Source organism: Canis aureus, chromosome 28, assembly GCF_053574225.1.
Source record: "Canis aureus isolate CA01 chromosome 28, VMU_Caureus_v.1.0, whole genome shotgun sequence".
Taxonomy (NCBI): Eukaryota; Metazoa; Chordata; class Mammalia; order Carnivora; family Canidae; genus Canis; species Canis aureus.
The window spans coordinates 1843256-1868748 of NC_135638.1; the positions used below are offsets into that span (position 1 = coordinate 1843256).

At 44.0% G+C, this 25493-nt stretch overlaps 1 long non-coding RNA gene across 1 annotated transcript; it reads right to left on the reverse strand.

Moving 5' to 3' along the window:
• Positions 1-9835: 9835 nt before the first annotated feature.
• On the reverse strand, positions 9836-23622 carry LOC144300295 (uncharacterized). The gene is made up of 3 exons (XR_013366884.1): positions 23572-23622; positions 16784-17811; positions 9836-9906 (listed from the first exon to the last, which is right to left on the reverse strand). It is a non-coding gene; the product is annotated as an uncharacterized LOC144300295 (long non-coding RNA).
• Between the last annotated feature and the right edge of the window lie 1871 nt (positions 23623-25493).

Consider the following 25493-nt stretch of genomic DNA (forward strand, 5'->3'; position numbering starts at 1 on the left):
ATATCACAGCTTAGCTCAGCCGACTTTAAACACACTCAGAACACTTACATTAAACTACAGTTGGGCAAAATCATCCAAAACAAAGCCAATTTAAAAAAAAAATTTTATTGGAGTTCAATTTGCCAATGTATAGCATAACACCTAGTGCTCATCCCACCAAGTGCCCCTCTCAGTGCCCGTCACAAAGCCAATTTTATAATGAAATGTTGAATATCAGAGCCCACCTATATACAATAAGTGTCAGATGAATGTCTTCATTAATGTTAGGAGAGACAATGAAAGATTGTTCAAATAATCAGAGAAATAAACGCCTAAGTTCAAATGAGGATAAACGCTGAAAAAGAAAAGAATGCTTTTGTAGCAGTAAGAGTATAAGCAAGGGGGTCTCACAGTGGAGGGATGAGGAGAGGGAAGTTTCCTAAGGAAGTGACTTCTGAACTGAAACTGGAAGGATGAGTAGGCATCAACCAGGTGAAGAGAATGGGGGTTAGGGAGAGTCACGAAGAGGTTCCCAAACAGAAGAAACATAACGGAGGTGTCCTTGGGGCAGGAGAGGCACAGCGCAAACTCATGGGACTGACAGCCCAGTAAGACTGCCCCATGGAGAGCAGAGGCAAGAGAGTGGTTGCCAGACCAGGCTAGAGAAAAGATGGGGCCAGACCTAAGAGTTTGGGCCATATACAGGATTTTTACCCTCATCCTAAGAACAATGGGAGGCACCGAATTGAGTTGAAGAAGCAGAGACACAGTATATGAGTGAAATGATCCATACTGACTGGAAAGGAGAAAAAGTGGATACACAGAGGCTAACCTGCAGGTGTGGGGTGGGAGGGGTGGGAAGGACATGAAGAGAAAGGAGGTACTTATGGACTTGTAAAGTGTGGCAGAAAGGACTGGGGTGTAGAGGCACACGTCTAGTTTCCAATGTCCCACGTGGAGATCTGCATGCGCCCCATCAATGCCCAAAGCCGCCCCAAGCTTGTGGATAGCCTGTCCAGAGAAAAGCCTGCCGGAATGTCTGCTCGGTCCTGCCCAGATGTGTGGGGACTTCTTGTAGCACTCCACACACCATTCTGTGTCCCGGGTATAAAGTAAACTTTAAATTGGATACAGCTTGAACAAAAAGTGGTGCTGGCAACCGCTCTTCTTTTAAGACCTCTGTTTACTATAGAGTGTTTTAAGCATGACGTTTTAATTTCAATTTTTTTAATATGTATTTTGTGAGAAATAAACAGAGATGACTTAACTGGAAATTGAACCGGGGTCTCCTGGCCCTTGGCCCACATTTCTACCCAGGGATGACGGCTGTAGCATAAATCCATCTAGCCAAGCTGCTGTAGGACTGGTGTGAGCTATGCTTATGTTCCTCTGAAAAATGTATGCACTTCTTATCCAGAGAGTCCATGGGTCAAAGTATTGATCTCCTAGGGCTTCTGCTCTAAAGAAGCCTATTCAATCTGTGGCCTACTGATTCAATACCAGACTGTAGTTATACATATTTTCCCAAAAGTTGTTTGCATTTGCCTGTTCAGTATCCAGGACAGGACCATCAACAGCTCTGAGTTCCTTAAACCATTTGCCCTTGCAGTGGTTGGAAAAGAATCTGCTCAGAATTAAGACTCGTAGAATCTAAACCATGGAGAGAAATTAATAGGGATGAGGGGGGAAAGAGAAGGGGAAAGGGGCAGTGTCCCTATTTCATTCAGAAATGACATCAAGAGACGGGTTTTACTCCCACCTCTACACTAATTACCTGTGTAACTTTCGGCAACTCCGTTCTATCTAGCTCAACAAACGGTGAACAAATTAATGAATGAATTCATTGAGCAGATCAATTAGCCAAACAGAACCTACTCATGGGAGCTGCAAAATGAAAGGTGGATACCTAAACAGGAACAAAACACCTAATAGGAACATACACCTAAACAGAAATACAATAAAGTGTCATCAACAGTAAAGCATAAATACGTCCAAAGGACTGTGGGCAAGACCAAGTCCAACCTGGGTGCAAGGAAGACTTCTTGAGGCAAAGACACTTGTGCTTATATGAAAACATGAGCCAGAACTAGCTAGGTAAATAAAGGGGGAGGAGCACCTCAATGCAACATCAACGCAAGCCCATGGAAGTATGCTGTTCAGCTCAGAATTCTCACAAAGGCTGGAGAATCATAGTGGAGAGTTGGTGCTCTACGCTGCTCAGTATCTGAACTTCCTTTGGGGAACATTTCCCTCCTTTTGAAGTTTTGTGGGTATCCCTGCAAAGAACATGCTCATTTAAGATACTGTCTTCCCCCATCCTATGCAATTATGGGGCAGGCATTTAATGTAGGCTTGGACAAACAGGTCCACACACCAAAAACATCAAATTGAGAGCTAACGACACGCAAAAAAACACATAGACCACAAAAAAAAAAAAAAAATCACTTCTGGTACTGCAGGCAGCCATATCAAGGTCCAGCTTCCACAGTCAGTGGTGCCAAAGGAGCCAGAGCCCCAGTCCCCAGGGTCAAGACAAGCCGAGCAGGCTGCTGTGTGGGGACCACAGCACTACAACCTGCCCTAGAGCATGATTTAAGCTGGTTTCAGCTGGGCAGCCTCGGACCCAGTTCTTCAGCCTCTGTGATAATTCAATGAGCTGCCCAACGTCAGTTTAATAAATGTCTTTTCTGCCTAGGTCAACTGGGGTTGGCTTCATCTACTGCAGCCAAAACACCTCACTTATAGAGAACAACATGAGCACAACCTCACAGGTGAGTAAGTGGAAGTTTGGTGGTTGTGGATGTGTGGTTGGGGGCACTGCAAGCACCTCAGTTTCAAGAAAGCAGAAAGACTGAGATGAAAAGAATGGGAAATGAGGCTAGAGAGATGCACAGGGGTTAAGTCACAGAGTGGTTGGGACACTGGGCTAAGAATTGGAATTCACTCTAAAGGTGACAGGTGCCTGAGCACAGAAGTGGCATTCGCCAGACGCGTATTTTACATTAATTAATCTAACTTCAGTAGCAAGCATGTAAAACGGACAGAGCAAGAGTGGGAAAGGCCAGACAAGGGGCTGTTACATTAGGGCCCAAAGAAAAGGCCATGAAGGCCGAACTAGGGCCGTGGTTGTAGAGAGAAAGAGGTGGCAGGAGCCTTGAGGAACAGTTTAGGCAATAAAGCAGGTGATACTTGTCTTCACATTTACATGAGAGAAGTCCCTTTGCCAGCCTGGGCCACAATGTCTCCAGCTGCAAACTAGGAGTGAAGTCTAGGTGTCCTGCAAAGCATGCAACAGTCCACGATTCTAACTACTGGAGATGCCTAAAGACAACAGAAACGTCACTAAGAAGGGAAAGAAAATTTCTTATGAGAACGGGTCCAACAGGCAAGCCCCTTCTAATGATTAAAACTGCAGGATTAAAATTGAAGTCTGCAGACTGTGAAAGGACAGCATATGGTGAGGATGGGTTTGCTTGCTGAAACTTGCTATCCCTGGAAGCTTGAAAGGGCAGGACGTTCTTATAGGAAAGGAAGCACTGCTTTACGCAACAGGTACACTGACAGGGTGTACTAACACTCAAAAGTCTGATGTCCTACATAAAAAACACCATCTCCTTTATAAACTTATTTTTTTTACCCTTTACCCAGATGTTTTCCCATGACATAGACATGAATTCAGGAGTGGATTTGAGATCTTGAACATTTATAGAGAAATGTTTCCTTCTACACTATATTCTTCCAACAAAACAAGTATCTGAAGGGTTGGACATCAAAACATACAGGATAGGATTCCCCTTTAAAATTTTAAAAGGCAACCAACACCAGAAGCATGAAAAATGGACATTTTCACAGGATCTCACAGAGCTTCAGTATGCACAGGAAAAAACAAGCTTCTGGTCCAAGTAGAATTGCCTTTGCAATTCAGGAGTTCTTTCCCAGAGACAAAAAAGTATTATGATTATAGTTTTGTTTGAAAATTTAAGTGATAAGGAGGTCTTTATCATTTTTTTCATTTAAATGTTTTATTCATTTTCCAAAAGACTCCCCATGGAATCCTTTTCAAATGAGTCTTTATGTGAATGCATTTTTTTAATGTTATTTTAATTTGTTAGTTAACAGACAGCGTGTTCTATTAGTTTCAGGCACGATATGGTGATTCAGCAATTCCATACAATACCCTGTGCTCATCACAAGTGCTCTCCTTAATCCCCATCGCTTATCTCACGCATCCCCCCACCAGTCTCCCCTCTGGTGACCATCAATTTGTTCTCTGTAGTTAAAAATCTATTTCCTGGGGATCCCTGGGTGGCTCAGTGGTTTAGCCCATGCCTTCTGCCCAGGGCTTGATCCTGGAGTCCCGGGATCAAGTCCCACATCAGGCTCCCTGCATGTGTCTCTCGTGAATAAATAAAATCTTTCTTTAAAAAAAAAGAATATGTCCTTGTCTTTCTTTTTTTCCTTTGCTCATTTGTTTTGTTTCTTAAATTCCACATATGAGTGAAATCACATGATATCTGTCTTTCCCTGACTTCTTGGCATAATATCCTTTAGCTCCATCCACATCATTGCAATTGGCAAGACTTCATTCTGAGGGATATTGTTGTATATACACCACATCTTTATCCATTCATCAGTCAGTGGACACTGGAGTTGCTTCTATATCTTGGCTACTACAAATAATGCTGCTCTAAACAGTGGGGGTGTGTATATGCCTTTGAATTAGTGTTCCTGTATTCTTGGAGGTAAATACCCAGTAATGTGACTGTTGGATCATAGGGTAGTTCTGTTTTTAACTTTTTGAGAAACCTATGGGAGAAGGGGGTCCTTTTGAAACTACTTCTTTGGAGGCTCGAGAATGAAAATATGCTTTGTATTAGTTTGCACAGTTAATGAGCTTTTCTATATTCCCCCCCACCAAGTAATCAAAGGAAATAAGATGACATATCTTTGTCTCCTATGCTATCAAACTCTTGATGGCCTCACCAAGTAGGGCTACTGAGTTCCTAAAGAAAGACTTGGGATCCTATTTGTTTCTCTGAAGAAGCCACTCTACATGAAGAGCCTAACCCCACTACTCAGCTGTTGTGGGAAAGGATGACCACCTCATCCCAGCCCCTCCTGACCCCACAAAGCCTCCCCTCAATCACAGTGTTATTATGTATATAATGAAACCCCCTCCATACTTGACACACACGCACACATACAACCACCCTTCATATACACCCTTCCAAACCGGGCACACAAGAAAAATCAAGTCATGCCTTGAAATAGCAAGGAAGAGTGTTTGCCTTTTTTATTCAGCTTGAGTTAACCCCTTGGAGGATTTTCTCATTTCTGAAAATCACCTTGATTTAGCGAAGCATAGATTTGTTTGTAAAAATCTGTTTTAAAGCAACTAATGCACTCTTCCTCAAGCAGAGCTGAATTTTTAATAGCTAAAGACATCCCCCTCATCCTTGTTCTCTCCCCAACAAAAAGGTGCATTTTTTTTTTTTTTTACATCTGTGTTCCTTGAGTCTTCCAGGTTTGTTTCCCCAAAGCCACAGCAGCTTCAAAGGTGCCCAACAGTAGGGAAAGGTGCAATCCACCCTGGCCAGTGCAGTTCTTTCTTTCTCATATTTCTAATGGTTCCTGACATCATGAACTTCAGTAACATTTGCTACACAGACAGATGTTAACACCTTGGGCCAACGTGCTCAAGGAGAAACAAGTTGGCCACAGCTGCAGGTGAACAAGGTGAGCAATCCATACATATGATGCCTGCTGGAGCAGCACCTTGGCTGCAGGGCAAATCCCAAGAAGAGGGGTCTCCAGCAAAAAAAATACTAGAAGACAGTTTCTTGCTGCTAACTGGCTCACTTTTACCATGAATAATCAATTAGAGGACAGGAAAGCTACTTTAGAACAGTTTTTTTTTTTTAACATTAATTTACTTAATTTATTTAGTGTCTTTTTTTTTTCCCCCCATCTTTCTTTTTTTAAAGAGGTATCTCTTCCCTGGCTGATAGGGATAAATTTCCCCCCACTCCTCAGTATAAATCCACCTCGCCATCTATTTCCCCACCTCCCCGTATCCCTCAGATTGGATTCCATGATAAACCACTATTGCTGCTGCTGCCCTTGTGTCTACCTCAAACCAGAATACAAGCACAATTTCAAAAACCTGTTTTCTAAACTCCCAGTGACTGAGACAGGAAGGGGTGGGGGGAGAGGACGGGCGGCCTGTTTGTACACCCACTGGCACTGCCTCTTCCTCACTAGTGAAGCTTTCCATGGAAATTCTGGCTGCATTAGCCTTGGCTAAGCTTGGGACTATTTTTGGAAGCCTAAAAACCTCAGGGGAGTGACTTTTACTTTTATTCATGTACAGGGTCCTTACTTTTATTTATTAAAGAAACAAAAACATGTCTCCTGCTTAACTTCAACCAGCTTTCATGTCAAGTAAAACAAAACTTGTTGGCTGGTCCAATCGGCCATTGGCCAGGGTAGAGGGGGAGCCCCTTCCGCAGCGCGTCTGAAGCATATGTGACCTGGGTATTAATCACCCCTCAGAGAAAGGGAGGAGTTGTGGTCTTTTGAGACTCTTGTACCAAAGGAACAAGTTTGGGAGAGCGCTGGAGTCCGGCTGGGAGAGAAAAAGTATCTGGGCAAAATTCCAACCAATTTGAAGCGTTTTCGAAAGCATTTCAGGTAGGAAAGAAAAGAGATGGAAGGCTCAGGGCTCTTCCCCCACCCCCCTCCGCAACACTGTGACACTGACATCCTAGAACCTAAAATTTTTTTAAAAATCAGCAGAGAGGCTCATGGAGTGAGAAGCACCCCCCCAGATTCAGTCTCACCCCCTCCCAGAGTCTAAGTGTTCATTTTAACAAGTTGTGAAGGGCAGGCAGCCAACCCCTCGGCCTCCACAAGACAAATTGATTCAAGGTTTTCTCCTTGAGGCTGCAGCCAGGGTGCCTGCAACAATAGCAGCTGGAGAGGTGCTATTGTTTTATCTCGGTGGTGATATGAAACTCTCTTACCCAGGACTGGCGGCCCACCAGGCGTCTCCAGATGGGAACAAGAAACAGCAAGAAATTCAAGCAAAGTGGAAGTTAAAGCTCTCCTAGGGCTTTAAACAGAGCTGCTGTGAGGGCCCCCAGGGACCGTGCTGGGTGGGGCACCGCCAGGCCTGATATCAAGGCTAGACCTCTGCTACCTCGGCCCTTCCTTTCCTTCTATACCCCATTCATTGCCCCCCTCTTATTATTCTAACTGGGATTCACATCATAGCCCAACATGTTGGACAACGGCTACAAATATCGATGCCACAGTGGGCAAATCACTCCAGCTTCCCTGGACTTCAGTTCCATCCGGTTAACTGGGTGTGTGACAGAGACTGCCAGCGGTTCCCCATAAATCTGTTTCATCTTCTTCCTGGGCACACAGCTAGAGTACATAGCCCCATTTCCTTTGTGGTTGAGCATGGCCATGTGACTAGCCAACAGACTATGAACAAAAGTGGTGTGTGCCATTTTCAGGCCAAAAAGTTGGTGTTCCCCCTTTTTCGCTTCCCACCAACTGGATGTGGTTAATCCTGGAGACCTAAATATCCACACATTGAAGATGGCAAAGCTGGAAAATATATCCCAGGATCACCCCATGAAAGAAAGCTGACCTTTAACCAAAATATCTTACTGAGACTATTTAATGCACAAGAAATAAACAGTGATCGCATTGGGCCACTAAAGTTTTGTGGCCAATTACTGCAGCCTACCCTAGCCTAATACGGTGTGATTAAAAAAAAAAAAAAAAAAAAAAAAACCTGCCCTGACTACATCAAGGGACAGCGTGAAGAATCAAATGAGATATTCTGTGTGAAAACATATCACGTCCTTCATGTCTAGAACAGAAATAAGATCATCTGTAGACAGCACAGTACCCATAAATTAACGATGTGTACTAAATCCAGGCATTATGCTATTTAAATGTTTTGTAAGAATTATTTTGTTTAATTCATATAACTATGAAACAGATACAATTGCCATTCCCCTTAACCAGATGAGGAAACCAAGGTTTACAAAAGTGAATGACTCACCCCCTATTCAACTCAAATTGAAAACAGCGTGTCTGACACCAAATGAATAATTGGGACTTTTAATTAACTAAGTGAAACTTTAAAAGTACTTTGATTCAATTACCTATTTCAAAAGAAAGCCATCTTTGGCCTACTATTTGTCATCATGCTGACTCAGTTTTTCCAATTTATTTTCCATCTACACACACAGTTCCCATCTACAGCAGCTGGTGTTCTTTTAAACAAATGATGCAGACTACCACCTAGAGTCCTATCATAAGTTTGGATGCAGGATTTGACGTTTACTAGGTGTATTTTAAAATCTCAGCCCAGTACACTTTTTTTATTCCCTCTAGAACTTCTTTTGTCCTCTTAAGTGCATTTAATATAAGCTAAAAGACAAAGAAATGCTGTTTAATGGGTGAAAGAGGGCAAGGGCACCTCCCAGGTATTAACTCATTTAAGAAATCTTAACGCAAGGTTACCTCATGCTTCCACCATTAGACAGAGTCCCAAAGTACAATTACCAAAGCCTAGTAACGAGACCACCAAAGGCAGGCAGGCCATTATAAAAATTTAAGAGCTATTGAGTACTACGGGTTTTGCAGCCGGTCAGCTCAGTTATTTAGCACATGTTTTTTCCATCCTTGCAATGCATGGGGAAAATTCAGTGTCCAACATCTCTCAAAACCACATTTCCACCTGTGTGGGGCAGTGGAATTAATAAGCATATAGAATAACCTCACAAATTTGGATCCCACTCATCTGGAATTCATGATATTTCAGTTACGCATATGTGGGCCTGGCCAGACAAAAAGGCTGGCAAGGGGCGGAGAGGTCACTGCAAAAGTTAGAGTGAAGTAAGGGCTGGCAGGGTCAAGGAGGCTAAGGAGAGAAATTAGGCTGCAGAGCTCAGAGACCATTATACGTAAGTGTTTTAATGATCAAATTAAAATCATATATATAAAGTCCCTAGTTGTATGCTGAGATGGACTTTACCATTTGATATTAATGTGGGGTTGGGAAATAAATTTAAACACACTAATGAAACTATAGGAGGAATAGTTCCATCTACTTGCTGGTTAAACCAAACAGAGGAACATTTTCTTGTACTTTTCAGAAATACATTCACAAAAGCTATTGGTAAAGTTGTCTATTCACTGAAGGATGGAGACAATACAAGCCTTAGAGTCTTCCTGACATAAAAGTGATAAAATGCCGGTCTATAAGATATAGTTTGAATCTGAGATTTGTAATAACGCTGATAGCCCTCCTACAAACTGACCATTCCCGCATATGAGCACCCTGGTGCTGAGTCTGTGAGGTTTGGCTCCTCGAAGTAGAGAGATGCAAGCTCAGAAGTGGCTGTGGACCTAACCAAGGTAAGGCCATGTTTGCTGTGCTTATATCTGTTGTGTAAAAAATAGGTAATTTCAAACTAGACTTCTAAACCATCCTGGGGTTCAGTCTCCTCCATCTTATCCTAGAGAACCCGCTCCCTCCAGCCTCTTCAGATACCTCCTAAGATGAACATAAGGCAGCCTTGTTACCTTTAGGGATGGTTTCTGTTTTGATGCCATTAGAGAAGATAAAAAGCATAAATAGCCCTACAGAGACAAATAAACATGCTGCACTACAACATGAGACATCAAAATATATTATTCTCTCTTAAGGAAAATAAGACAGCAGTATGGCATGACAAACACCATCTTATAACGTGGTGATATACCAGGCAGAGCGAAAGTTAAAAGAAAGGAAATCTTCATCTAACTATTTATTGAATCTCCTTTTCTCTTCATACCAGAAAGCAAGTCACCATCGTAGGTTTCCAGAGCTGTTCCAGGATCTTCGCGTGTTTCTCCGTTTCATGTCTTCCAGCCATTTTCCAACCATTGATCAGAGAAGAAAGACAAATAACTGAAACTGTATTCCTAAGAAGGAATGCCTTTTTTTTTTTGTTCTGATTATTTTATTAAACATTCAGAAAATACAGACAAATCTAAAAGAATAAAGATCGCCTATAATCTCACAGCCCAGAGATAGTATTTTAGCATAAATCTCTTTAAATATTTCCACACATCAGTTTAAAATTTTTACCAAAATAGTAAGACTATGCATACTGCTTTATAGTCTTATTTTTTTCCACCTCAAAGAACACATGATGGTTACATTTCCTGATCAGTTAAGATCAACATTATCATGGCAACTGTACATCATAATTTTTTTAAAAGATTTTATTTATTTATTCATGAGAAACACACAGAGAGAGAGAGAGAGAGAGAGGCAGAGACACAGGCAGAAGAGAAGCAGGCTCCATGCAGGGAGCCCGACGTGGGACTCGATCCCTGGTCTCCAGGATTATTCCCCGGGCCGAAAGTGGCACTAAACCGCTGGGCCACCTGGGCTGCCTTGTACTTCATAATTTATTTAACTGATCCTCCACTGATTTACACCAATTTTGATTTACATCAATTTTTAGTTTTTCTCCATTATAAAGAAGGCTGTGATAAGCATTCTTTGTTGCATACCTTAGTGAGATGGCTTTATTTCATAAATACTCTGAGTATATACACTGTCTAAGGATTTCAATACTTACTGTCAAAAGGTACTTCAGAATGTTCTGAATATCCAAGTTTACTATCCTAACAGCAAAGTAAGCAAATGCCAACCACCCACTTTGACAACTCTTAGCATTAATAAATAGGCTTTTTTTTTTTTTTCTCTTTGCCATTCTGATTGTTGTTCAGTTTCTGGTAAAGCAAGACAAGCCTTTTTAGCCATTCATGTTTCTTCCTCCACGATTTACCTATATACTTTCACACAGTTCTTCTAATGATATACTCTTTTTCTGGGTAATTGGGACCCTCAACTTCTCTGAATTTGCTCCAAAGTTATCCTGGCCTTCTGCTACAGATCTGTTAACGTCAAACTAAAACTATATTTTTGTGCTGAGCCTCAGACATGAGCCACTGGGATGAAATCTGAAAGTTTTAAATAAAAATCTTCCTTGGAGCCACAAGCAAGGACCCTCATTGGAACCCACATCCATTCACTGGTCCAAGGTAGAATTATAGTAGATGAAAAAAAAAAAAAAAGAAAACCTGCTTTAATGTTCAATTTCTTAAGTTTTATATAGGTGTAGAAACAACAATGTAGAAAGCCAAAAATATTTGTGTTATGGAAACCAACCTTTTTAAAAGGAAGGATCTTTGAGAATTAAAGTCTAAACCATGAAGGAAGCAAAGTTTAGCATTTATAAGCCTATAATTGAGATGGAAATATTGGTGGGGTCATTATTTAATTATCCCAATGCCAGTAGCACACTCACTGAGAAATTGCTCAAATTAATGGACCAGGGGAAAAAAATAGATGAGGAGTCAGAGATTGTGTACAGAGACCAGAAGAGAGCTGCCCAGCCTAGGAAGGGGGGGCGGGGGCATACATTTGACCTGGACAGAGTTCTGTGAATCTATGCTGAGAAGGCCAGACCTGGAGGTATCTGCGAAAGAAACTGAGTCAGCTCTGAGAGATGGTCCAGTCTTTTGCCCAACAAAAGGCCATCCACCAGCACCAAGGATCCATGTGGTAGCTGATCCCAGAACTGTAGGCTATCTGTCACCATTCCTGTGAGCTCCTTCATCACTTGTGCTATGCATCACCTTAACCGTCCTCATTTCTACCTCTAAGTACTTCCTCCAATAGCCACACACCACCCAAGAATCTTCCTGGTCCATCTAAACTGTCCCAAGTAGACAAGGCCCATTCAATAGCTCATCAGTTTTATAACCCTCTTGAAGCCAAGAGTAGGAATCCTGACATGGAGCAAGGCAGGGATTAGTGTGGAAAGGCAAGCCCCAGGTATATGATCTTTGAAGGTAGATGAAGCCCTAGAGATTCCATCTCCCCCCTTTATTGTCCACCACCTCCTTCAATCAGAAGAGCTGTGAAATGCAGCCCCATCACATCTACCTGGCCTCACCTATGAGATAAATGAGAGAAACCTGCCAAGAGTCTACTTGTTGGGAGTCTAAGAAATCTTTTAGGGAAAACACCTAAAAATGAAAGAAGCAGACACACAAAGTCTGCTTAATACCATGCCTCTAGCTTCCTGAGAGCAAGGACTCTATCTACCTTCTCAACACTGTATTCTAAGTATCTGGCCCAACGGTAAATACCTTCAAGTTCCAATAAATGGGTTTTGGAACGAATAAATGAATGGATGGAATACAGTACAATGTCCCTAACTTGGATTATCCAAATAATAAGGAGACTGGGAAATGTTAGTCCAGAACATTATAGCTGTGTTTTCCCTGAACCCTCACTGAGAAATTAAGAGACAAAGTAGAATGGTTTTCATACTCTTAAAGCACAGAGGAACAAGGACGAGGACATAGCCATGCTTTCCACCCCTGCCCTGAACACAAGGTGACTCTGGCACAGGGAGGGCTCCAGATAGACAGTGGTGGCCCTGCTGATGGTGACTGTACCCCTACTCACCTTAGGAAGCCACTTCACAGGCACATTACCAGGAGACGACTTGCAGATATTTCATGAAAAAGCTGTGTCTTGAGACAACCTTTTACTACTTAGGTATTTACTGAGCATCTCCTTAAGCTGCAGGTAGCTATGTGCTAAACTCAGAAAACTGGGGAAATTCTTAATGAGAGGTGGAGGGAACACCAAATGGAGAGAACAAAGTAAACAAAGATACAAAGGCAAGAAAAAGAATAATCAAGTGGAAAAAAAGGTTCACAATTTACAAAGCAATTTGACATACCTCACTTAGAAGGGAGACCATAGTGGGCAGATAAACAGGCAGGTCCAAAGTGAATAACCAATAAGGCTAATAAGTCTTAACTGGGGGGATATATTGATATAGACAATGTGTGGAAAATAGGAAGTGATATATTCACTCCTCCAAAAGCTCGCTGGATGGAAGTAGGCAGTTAGACATTACTTAAAATTTCCATACAATGGTACTTCTCAGACCAACTGGGCAGAGGCTAGAACTCACCTACCTTGGATGACAAGTTTCCAGAACTGTTTCCTTATGGCGCACGTATTCCACACCACAGCACATTTTTAAATAGCAAATTTGGGCGAGGTTTTCAAACATAAAATTTTTAAGTGGTTTCATGACAGTTGCAAAGACTGGAGTGACTCAATGAATTTATTCTTCAGAGGATCCTGGGCAGTTAGAATTCCAGGTTGCTATTTACACAACCGAGAGTTAATTAATTCCCCTCTTGTATCTTATAGAAGCTGCCGCTGCTGCATGCCCATGGAGAAAATACTGAATGCTGGATTCATGATTGAATGAACTAAACGTTTTGAAATTAATGGTAATCTGTGTTTTCACTCCCACCCCAAATTTCAGGAGGTGGCAAGGTCTGACACCTTTCCCCCATCTAGAGGCAGATAACATGGAAAATAATGCCTCGTTTCCCTTTCCCCTCGTAGTACATCTCCAACCTATGCCCCAAACTCTGGCTAACACACCTCTTGAATTAATGTGTAGAGAGTTTCCCAAGATCAACACTGACAGCTTTCATCAAAGCCTTAATTCAAGGCTAACTGGTATTTTAAGGTAACAGAACCAGCTGTGCACACAACATGTTTGCCTGAGACACCTCTGCAAGATCCAGGCTTCTTAATATAATCATTCAAGCATGAACGAGTCCAGCAGCTCCCTGGAATCTCTGACCAGATAAAGGCAAGCAGGCAGCTACCCCTAGGAGTTCTGCATTCCACATTGAGTCCAGCTGCCTTGACCCCCTGGGAATTTCTTTCTTTGTAATTCCAAGTATTTGGACCAAGCAGCTCTGTCCTCAGCAATCTGACAGTTCAATTAATATTGTCATACCTAGATAAATGGGACTATAAAACTTCCATGTGTCATTACAATATGGTCTATTTTTAGGAGCCACCCAAACCAGGACAGGGTCTTAAAACAGGTCACTGAGGCCTTTGAATTTACGAATTCCTGGTCAGAGGATGGTCTCTCCTGCTCTCAGGTGCCCTCCCTTCTCAGTTCCTTCTAGAAGATGATCAATTACCAGTGTCATGGGTCAAAAAGTCCATTTATCTGCGGCACATCCCCCAGAATTTAGTCTCTGGTGATATAACTCTCCAAACACTTGGGAGCGACAGACTAATGTCTCTAACAAAACTTGCTTCATCCTGGAGACTGGGAAACGAGGGTAGACAGATGGCCCTTTGCTTCTACCACCATTACCTCTCTTGTCTAAAAAGCAGCTCTCCTTCATCAGAAGCAAAGGGAATAAAATCTGCATATTGGGAGAGGATTCTGAGACCAAACTGTCTGATTCCAGACACTATACAACTTGAGGAAACATCCCTTCTAAGAAGCAGAAAACCTGATTAAGCAAAAAGTACAAAAAGAGTTTACAGCGTTTGGAGGTACCAAAGACTATTTAAGAGAACTGCAAAAACTGAATTATTTTTCAAAGAAAGTAAAATAACCTCATGTATTTACCGCATTATGCCCTGAAATTATTGGAGAAAAAAATTGACTCCCTTATGACTTGAAGTCTTCTATCTTGAAGGGATCAGGTGATTAAACCACCATCATAATCCTTTTAAAGTTTTAAGATAAACTTTTAATTGGATCCTATTTGTGCTTGCCAGTCTATTATTCAGAAATGCTCAGGAAGTTGCCTGTTTTGATCCTAGGTGTGTAGGGTGGGTTAGAAGTTTCAACAGATACCTTAGATTTAGTCTGTGGGTCTAAAAACTTAAAATGGGCAACAGAAGTTTTCCACATGGTAAATATTCTATGGCATTTCATGGGGTTCAACTTAATTCCGTGAAAGTGTGGCAGGATGGGATTTTCTTTTCCTCTGCATCCCCTTTCTGGGAGTAGAAGCAAAACTATCTCCTCCAGGGAACCTGGCTATAAAGCATAATAGAAGAGGGTCTTCAAAATGCAGGGAAAAGATGTCGAGGCACTTAACAAAATAACATACCAGAGCTATGCTCTCAGAATATTTGGGAACAGCCACTTTTCTTCATGACCTCCTCTCTATGCAGGACCTAAACACACACAATCACCAGCTCCACCAGCACCTAACCCCACGGAGAGGGACAAACAAAGGCTGGGAAGAGGAAACCTTAGGCAATGCAGAGAGGATCATGAGGAAAGAGGAGGGAAGGAATGATCAGAAAAAAGAGGCTTCCTAAGTCCATCTGCAGGCACTCAGTATGGACTAGAATAATCTGGAAGATAACTGATTTTCACCATCTTCCGAACTCCAAATGCAGTCAATCCTCCAAGAGTACACTTTGATCCTCCAGCAGGAAAGCCCTCCAATACTAAGAATATTAAGTGAAGGACTGCACATTCCTGCCTTCCAGAAGTCAAGGGCATGACTAAGAGGTTCCATGTGGCTAGAAGTTATAGGGAAATCCCATTACACTAGGCCCATGGTTCAGAGAATTATACATTTAAAAATAAGTTTCCCAGGCAAGATAGCTTCATGATGTGGTTTCGCCTCTCTTCCAAATAATAGATGAAAACAGAAAGGGATGAAATCATAAGACATATATAGGCTCAAAATATCTATTAAAAATATCTAAAGTCAGGGGTGAAGCTATGGGTCTGCTGGGTTCCTAGAGTCAGAAGTCGTGGCAGCCCAGGATAGCCAGAGTAAGACGGGTAAGACAGTTACAAGTAAGTATGGAGCCAGGTTCTCTGCATATGAAGCCATGAGAATGAGGTTTTCTTGATTATGGAAGGAGCTAGAAAATACAAAAGTTTTGACCTAGCACAGAGGGCTATAGCTTCATAAGGAGTTGTGAGCTGAGGGAAATGGGGGCAAAGACACAGGGTTTCATGACGAGGAACAAAGTTTATCATCAATGCTCAAATTTTAAGGCCTGGCAGCCCAGAGATAAAGGCAAGAATGGAAGGGCAACACGACAAAACACCAAGGAAGAGGAAAAAACAAAACGACAAAAGCTCCCACTTAAAATCAATCTTCGAAAAAAAATTCTAAAACCTAAGAAACCTAATACTAAGAAAGTCAGCCACTAAACATGGACATAAGTTCATTATAGGTGAAATAAATTCTATGGAAGAATTTCACAAAAAATACGCGAGCTTGGGATGCTCAGAAAGGTAAGGATGTCATTAAAGTGAACAAAAATTTATAGAACACACAAAAATGAAGAGAGAACTGATATATGTGATTTTTAAAAACGTATCTGAAATCTTAGAAAATGAAAAAAAAGCAGTGACTGAAATTTTTTAAAGACTAAAAAAATGCGATGACCTCTAGACCAGACACAAAGAAATAATTAAAGAAATAAAAAAATGAGGCAGATCAAGCAAGATGAGCAAAGTGTCCATGTAGGAGGGCAGCCTGGCCTGAGGAGTCAGGAACCAGGCAGGAGGCAGCGCCCGAACGTATACGAACATATATACATGCAGGCGTCTGTGTCTGTGAGTCACGTAGAAGTACGTATGTCCGTGTATCTCCTAGCTCTGTCCCCCCAGAGGGCCCTGGGGCGTGGACACCACAAGAACAATACGCATACCGAGTGCTCAGTGCTTGGCTGCTAAGTCCTCTCCACCGCAAAATTAGAGTCCCTCCAAAAACAGATGAGTCCAAGACTGGGGTAGGGAAAGCAGAACACACCTTGTCATGCCACAAACCAAGGAAATGCTTAAATAATGATGCGGAATGTTAGAAACAAACAAAGAAGCCAACTCGGACGCCCCCGACTCACCTTGGGGATGTTTAGGCGGAATGTGATGAGCCTGCAGCAGCAGCAAGTCTCCTGCACACAAGTGGTCGTGGCCCCACCTGGTCCACGGCGTCAGGTGGCTCTCGATGAGAGCGCGGGCCATGGCCTCACTGGCTTTGCTGTCCTCTCGCGCCCTCCCAAGAGCTCCAAGCTGACCAGCGACGCTGCGAAAATCAGCCGATGGCACGATGGGCCTCCTCCGAACACCACAGGTTGAGGCTTCAAAATCCCAGATATGGACCTTGGCTTAAAGTCGGATCTTTGCGATCCAGCAAGCTCTGAAATGGCCTGCTCTTGGGTGGGGTATGACTAATATTTTCATTTCACGGAATCCTAGAAATTAGAAGGGGGAGAGATGTATCAAGTCTTCTTGCGCTCACGCTCTGCCAGACAGACCTCGTGCCTCAAGACCCGTGGGCTCCAACCGTGTCCGGGCCTGTTGGCAGCGGAGCTACTGTCCCCGATCCTGGCCCACGAATCCGTGTTCTGATAGCTCTTCCACTCAAAAGATTTTTCAACCCCACGAGGCCTCTGTAATTTTTTTCTTTTTTCATCTCATTTTGCAATTATAGCTTTTTTGTCCCCACCTCCCACGATGGGAAAAAAAGGTCTTTTGGTTCTATAGCCCTTAAAGGGTGTTGAACCTAAGATGCTGAATGAGAATTACGTTTCAGTTGAACTCCAGAGGCGTTTTTACCATTTGCCTGATGCCAAAAATTTACTTATTTATGAAAATAAAAGCGGGAGCAATATATAGTGAGTTCCAGAGACCCTAGAATATGCAGAACTTCCTATGATTCAAAGACAAACTCTTTGTGAGATGACTATAGAGCTTCCATCAGAGTGACCCCAAAATGTTTACGAACTGCTGCCCAGAGCAAGGTCACAGAGGGGAAATGGAATCAGCTCCTGACTTGGGAGTAGATCAGCTACAGGCTCTTGAATCAGTTGCCAACCAACTATATGGTTTGAACAAGTCTCTTCACCTCTCTGGGCTTTGGCTTCTAGCTCTAAAAAAGGGGAGGAGGGGCAGGGAGGAGAAGGTGGCAAAGAGAAAGAGGAGATTCCATTAGATGATTTCTAAGGTCCCTTTCCACTCACAGAATCCTATTTCATGACAAACACCGCCAACCCTTAAGCTCTAGTTCTGAAAGCTTCTCCCAGGGGCCAACCCCCGTTAGCTCATTCCGACTCCTGCCTCTCTCCCACAGAGAGGTGCGACGTCAAGGAAGCAGCTATAGACGCCCGTACAGATGAGCAGCCGCGTCCAACACCCAACACCCCAACCCGTGAATAAACTTCCCTGGGCCATTGCTCAGTCTCAGCGTCCTTGATCTTCTGCACGGCGCCAGAAGGGAGGCCCCAGGGCTTCAAATGGATACTGCTTTGAAAAGAGACTATTCAGGTTTTCTCCCCTTTCTGAGCAGCCACTCTATGCCAGGCACTAAGCTACATCCTGGGGCGCTATTGTAAATAAGGCCAGTCCCCATCCCCAAGGGCCTAAGGATCCTAAGAGCACGTCAAAGCCTTCCCCGCAGAGCTGTGCCGGTGCAGGGGTAGCTACCGGCCTGGTTCAGCTGGGAGGAGGCAGACACAGGGGAGCTGGCCTGGGACTGAAAGGAGAGCGCGCCTCCAGAAGTACCATCCCCCTACTTGTCCTGGAAAGGGTGATGCTGGCCCCTCTGCGGAGTGAGAATGGAAGCCCAGGCTAAGTTGCGCTACGTCCCTGTGCTTGGCAGCAAAGATGCTAAGGTTTTGTGTTTTCAAGTTTTTCTTCCACTAAAAAGAAACTGACTGCCCTACTAGACAAACGCATGAGTAGCGCTCCCCCAAGGAGCAGGATCCCATCCAGCTTCGAGCCAGCTGACTTCATTAGACCACACCTAGTAACACTAATCCTGGTGTTGTGTTTCCCGTGAGGAACAGCAGACAGCATCTGCCTCTTTCCCCGAATGGCTAATATTTCCCTGCCTGTGTTCTTTTCCTTTCACGTTCACATCTTATTCTAGTGGAAAGCATTTCTCTCATTGAGGACAAAAGGCTGCCAAGTAGAGAGCATTCGCTCATGACAATAGCAAGATGCACAAAATTCTATACTTCCATTGTTCACCGACTCTTTCTTCCTGGTGGTGATACTGGTCTGGGCTAAAACTGGGAGTCTACTGGATAAAAGTAGGCTCATGGCAGCACCAACAATCCAGAACTGAGACTCAGCACCACCACCTCCCCCGGAACACCAGGAAGATATTCCTCTCCCACTAGAGACTCGGAAATCAAACTCCATCCCATCTGCTGAGACTCTCAGCGGGGTCTGCTGTCTAGAATTCAGTTCTGCAGAGTGTCTGAGCCACCTTTCCGGTCAGAAGGGACTGGAAAAGCCATACTCAAACTACAGAACAGCTCATAGAGTCGGCAATGGCATTTGCCTCCTAAAGCTACATGTTCCCCGTGGTTGCCAGGGCCAGTCTCGTGGGTGTGCAACCTGTGCAACACCCATAGAGAGAAGGGCCTATCTTTGGTTTAATGCTCTTCCACTTCAGTCTTGAAATTCCTAAGACTTTTTGAGCAAAGCCTCCTGCATTTTCATTTTGCACTGGATCCTAGAAGTCACGGTGGCCGACTCTGGTAATCACCACCATGCTCCCTGTAAAGCCACTGACCGAGAAACCAGATTAGACCGTGTGAACAAGAGGGTCAAGGCCAGGTCATCGGTTAGAGGTAAGGGCTTCTGGTGTTATAAAAGGAACCCTGAACTTGGGATCGAGACCTGCATTCAAGGCCTAGCTCTGCCATTTTCAGCTGGGTGTTCTCGGATACGTGTCATAATGCCCCTGAGACCCAGTTACTTATTCACTGGTTCCCTCAAGTGGGAAAAACAATCACAAGAGAAACCAGAAAAGTGTGATGTTCCTTTTGATAGGGGAAATAAGCAAAAGAACACAAAGAAAGGGCACCTGATCCTCCCTAGGGAGAGAGAAGGAAAACTGGGAGGGGCAGGTGAGGAAGACAGTGAGCTTGGAGGAAGGTCTTCCCAGCAGGGACTCTTCCAGTGGCTGAGGAGGTCTAGTCCAATTACGCCTTCCAGAACGAGGGCAACGACCGCAGGATGGGTTTGGGGCTGACCGGGTAGCAGGTGGACCGGAGCTAAAACTCCAGTGATCCCCTGCCCTCCATGCCCCACTGCGGGCCACAGTGACATTCGGGGCCTCCGGAGATTAACGTCAGCTCAGAGCCAACGCCTGGGAATCTCTGAAAAGTGCATTTCCTTTTCCAAAGTACACACTCACCCCCACGAAGAAGAGTAGGTCTTTTAGGAAAGGAAAGGAAACCTGCAACAGCTACGAAATTGTTCTATTCCTATCTGGTCTGCCTACGCTTCAGAGCTGCCATGAGGATCACACAAGAGAGTCTCTGGTACCCAGTAATTACCCGATCAAAAAAGAAAAAGAGAGAATTATAATAAGAACATGAGTTACAATGTGGTGCTTCCTTCCTGGACATGAAAATATGGTCATGTTTCCTGCTTTTCTTTTCCACCTCCAACTGTGATCATAATTTAAAACTCTCCTAGTAAGACTCTTGGTTTACTAGGATCATCACCAGGTTTAAATCTCCAAGATCTCAGATAGATCCAATCAGCATCTTCCTCCACACGTTCATGACCTAAGAGACACACAGTTACAGGACCTACTTTCTTTTCATTTTCAGCCTTATTTTGGAAACAGGGATGTACGCACAAACACCGAGAGCTGTACAGGGCACCGGTGACCTTAGCTAAATGTTTAGGTAATTTAGCTAGATTGTGTAGCGCAGACTGAAAGCAGGGATGCTCCAGCGAAACGAAGCAACTCCCCCTGGGAGTCTCCATGACTCAGCAGGACCAATAGTACAGTTTGGCCTCACCCAGGTCACCGCAGAGGGCACATTCGGTGTTTCCCACGACCTCAGCTCATGCTTCACGCTGCTCCTGAGAGCTGACACGCTCACCATTCTCATGATACAATTATACCTCTTCTGATTCATCACCACAATATCCCTAAGTCAGCAACTGTTGGAATTTGGGAAGCTGTTTTTTTTTTTTTAATTCAGATATTTCATTAATTTCAGTAATTTTCCAGAACAATCGGGTCTCTAAAGCAGATGTGTGGTTTCTCTGATAGAAGAGCCTCCATATCTTTGGTAGAAGAACTTGGGTGTTTACAGACAAGGGTTCGTCATGCCAGGAGCCCAGGTAGGACCACTAGACACAAAAGTGACAGCCAGATTGCCAACACTCGGGAGTCTAGGACCTGGAACAGTCAAGAGGTTCCACCCATGAACCTTTTCCCACCAGGAGCCCTTCTTGTCTGTACCGATGGAGTCATACACATCACGTGGTAGGACTAAGGTGGGGAGGGTGCCTCTTCATGCCCAGGGCGGGTCTCCAGCTGGTCTGAGGACACTTAATGTCAGAAGGGTCCTACCTAGCAAAAGTGGGTCATAAATCTCTTTTCCACCTTTACATGACGTCTTCAAAGATGGAATATTCCTCAGCCATTAGAAACGACAAATACCCACAATTTGCTTCGACATGGATGGACCTGGGGGTATGATGCTGAGTGAAATAAGTCAATCGGAGAAGGACACACATTATATGGTCTCATTCATTTGGGGAATATAAAAATTAGTGAAAGGGAATAAAGGGAAAGGAGAGAAAATGAGTGAAAATATCAGTGAGGGTGACAGAACATGAGAGACACTTAACTCGGGAAACGAACAAGGGGTAGCAGAAGGGGAGGTGGGTGGGGGTTGGGGTGACTGGGTGATGAGTAATGAGGGGGCACTTGGCGGGATGAGCACTGGGTGTTATGCTATATGTTGGCAAATTGAACTCCAATAAAAAAATTTTTTAAAAAAAGGATTGTTGTGATCTCTCAACGGATCACGTTGCTCTAACCTGACCCTAACTACTCCTGTTCTTCAAATCATAAGCCTAAGGTGGTTACCAGACGTCACAGGTGTGACGGAAACATTCACTGCACACTGATTACCCATGGGCTCAGCTACATTTCTTAAGTCCCTCCCCGGCCCCCAGTGGCTAGGCGCGGGCCGCGTGGCTAGCTCTGGCCAATGGGCCATGAGTGACAGCAAAACAGCCCTCTGGACTGGAGTTCTGAAGAGCCAGTGCATGACTCTCTGTCTTCCACTTCCAGGAGCACTACCAAGATGTCGAGCAGCCTCCATCTCGGAGTCGAGGCCAGGGAGGAAAGCGCTCTAAGGAACCGCCAAGCTTTTCCCGGACAAGAAATAAGCCTTTATAACGTTGAGCTGCTGGGATTTTGGAGGGTGCCCATCACAGCAGCAGAGCGTAGCCTGACTGATGTGACCAGGCAGCCAGAAGCACCCACTGCTCAGTGGGACTCAAAGCTAGGAATAGAACACAACAGCACTGCCCTCAGATAAGGGCACTCTTTCCTCAAGATTATCTGGGTCGGGAGCTACCAAAAATAGTGGCCATCTAACTGGTCATAAAAGGAAAGTAGAGAAGGTGCCAAATAAAATAAGGACAGGAAATGAAAGTCTGCCCTCTGTTGTGGATCTCCTGGTCATCCCAAAGATGCAAAGTTGGGAAAGATGTTATCGTGAAGGGCTAAGGGGAGGGTGGGGATGAGGCCGTACACCAGCATGGAACCTTTACGTCTCAGCCAAACCCCAAACTTTTATGTCAGGCCAATAGCAGGGTAAATTAGAAAGCTAAAAACCTGGGCAGCCACAGACAAAACTGTAAAGTCTATTTCCAGAGCCCGGTATCTGCCACACGGCTGACACCATCAATATTTCTTGAATTATTTGTTCATTCCCCTGGCCCTTTGCCCTTTCAGTGCCTTGCTCTGAAGCCACCCCGCAGCACCACAACCCCAACACCTTCCTTCTCCTCTACCCTGCCCTATCAACCCCCAGCCCAGTTCTCATCAGGCCGGGCCAAGCCAGCACATTAAGGTACGCAGGCCAAGGCAATACTGGCTGCTCTGGGATTAACGCGATTTTCTCCTAGACGATTCCATCCTAAGAGGCAACTCTGCTGCTGTGATTGAAAGATGTGACTGTCTGGATCTCAGCCCTCGGGGCAAACCCGGAGACAAAATCCTCTGGAGAGGGGAGGCCTTTCCGGGCTTTTCAAATCACTCTGGAGACATGGATGACAGTCTCCTCCACTCACCTCTACCATCGTGGCCGCGGAGCCCCCTTCCCTTGTCCTGCCCAAGCCATAACCTCCTCGACCTCGTCCCATCACATACAGTCTTACCCTGAACTCCCTCCCACATCCCCTTCGGATGCGACACATCTACCTCACTGTTACTTGGGAGGCAAAGAAAGGGGCGCAGAGACACCTGGGTTTGCTGCCACTGAAATGGGAAAACAGTCCTTGAGAAAAAGATGTCAAGGTCCAGCGGGACATATTTTTCCATCAAAACACTGTAAAATGAGTAGAGGTTTCACATGACGCGCACGTCTTGGTATGTGTTTGTTGTTTTTAGAACAGCAGGCTGCATATCTGAAGCGATACATGCATATATGATGTAGGCGTTACCATGGCAAATGCCATGCATTGTTTTGGTTGAATAGAAGGGTAAATAAGGGCATAAATATTGCATTTTTCGTTGCTATGGAGATGCAACAATTTGGACCCTCGTCATTTTGGAACCTTTTAATTTTTTGGGTTCGCTCCCTACTGTGACTCTTCCTATCAGAAAGTCTCCAGGCCCTGCTGCTGCTATAATCGTACTTACCCCAGCCAGCATTCTTCTCTTTTCAGATGGGCTACGGTTGATCTCTGGGGGAGAAGATTCATTATCTGTTTTTTGTCTTTATTCCCACATGTGAAATCTATATTTTCAATATTAAAAGTATTAATATTAAAAGCATATTTAAAGTCAAGAGTCTATAGTCTACCTGACTCAAAAAAAAAAAAGAAGAAAAGCAACTCTTCAAAGTCTTAAAGAGTTTTTCATCTAGGCAACGAATGGGTCTAATACCATTTGAACTCTTACTGAACAAACTGTTTTAATTCCTAACCCTAATATGTCAGCATAGAAAATCAGCCTTTTTGACCTTTGCATTATCTTCACATCTCCGTCACGGCCATTGATTTACATGTTTCTAGCATCTAAGCTTGATATGTGATGTGGTCTCTGCTGAATTTAAGTCTTCAAGGCACAAGACATCTGGATTTAGAGACTTAAGAGCATCTAAATAAACTGGTTTACTGCTTACCGACTAATCGATATATTTAACAGCCACTAAAATAGCCAGTGAGTGCTTACAACATGCCAAGCATTATACAAAGCACTGGGAATTCCAAAATAATTAAGACACAGTCCTTGACTCAAGTTTGTCTCACTGATTGAACACGCAGGCGTTATTCCTGGGGATTTTGTGTTAGACTGAAGGCGAATCAAATTATTATCTAAGATTAAATTATCTCTTAAGATTTCCTCAAAACCAAAGATTCTGAGCTTATGTGATTCTATCGTAAAGTTGAAGACTACACGGATACTAATATCAAAAATTTAAGCGTTTTCTCAAAATGTCTCAAATATGTATATTTTTAATTATACCAGCAGGATTCAAAATGAACTGGAAGTTTCCAGCTCCTTTGCAACCAACCGTAGTGTCAGAAGTTGATAAGGCAAACTAATTTGACTGTACTTTTGCCCATGAAAGGAGGTGGTTAGGCCATGGAGGTGCAGTCCCAATACAAGGTCTCTTCTTCCTACCCCCAACCGACCTCTGCTACGACAGTGACAAGAAGATGACAGAGCCCCGAGAGAGGTGACGGTCCGGGACGAGGTGGGGGCAGAAGGGGCCTCGGACTTACAACCACCACCACCAGGAAGGGTTAGTTACATTCAAACTGCGGCAAACCAGCTGTATCTACGACACCCTATTTTCCTATTTATGTTATTATTGTTTTACATTCTCCCTCGTTCAGTCTTTCAAAATCACCTTAGACCCTTTGTCCTCCCTTGTCCCCAACATCCCGACACAAAGTACTGTGATTGTCTCCGTTCACAAAGTCTCATCAACCTAATTTCTGCACAACAGCCTGTTGCGTATTTGTGCATTTGTGTGTGTGTGAGGGGAGGAGGGGACGTACACACTATGACTCAGATATTAATTTTTTTTAACTTTAACAATGATTTTTTTATCTCAAGTCCCATTGATGGCAGAGAAATAAAAATATTTAAAATAGCCCACGGAGGGACGCCTGGGTGGCTCAGCAGTTGAGCACCTGCCTTCGGCCCAGGGCGTGACCCCGGGGTCCCGGGATCGAGTCCCACATTGGGCTCCCTGCATGGAGCCTGCTTCTCCCTCTGCCTGTGTCTCTGCCTCTCTCTGTGTCTCTCATGAATAAATAAAATCTTAAAAAAATATAGTCCACTGAAAACATCCAAAGTTTAAACTCCATATCAGGACTATTGCTTCCCTCTCAAGAGATCTTTCTCCCCATTTCCATTCCCAAGAGGATCCCCAAGTACAGGCATCTCCCCTGACAGCAGAGGAGGCCAGGACCAAGGTCTATGCTATGAGTTCACCTCCCTCGTGTGCTCACTGAGCCTCCTGTGCTGGCGTCCACACCGTAACCTGGTCCCATCTGCCCTCGTTAGCTCCGGGCTGTCACTTGGCTGATTGGCTACGGACGTGGTCATTC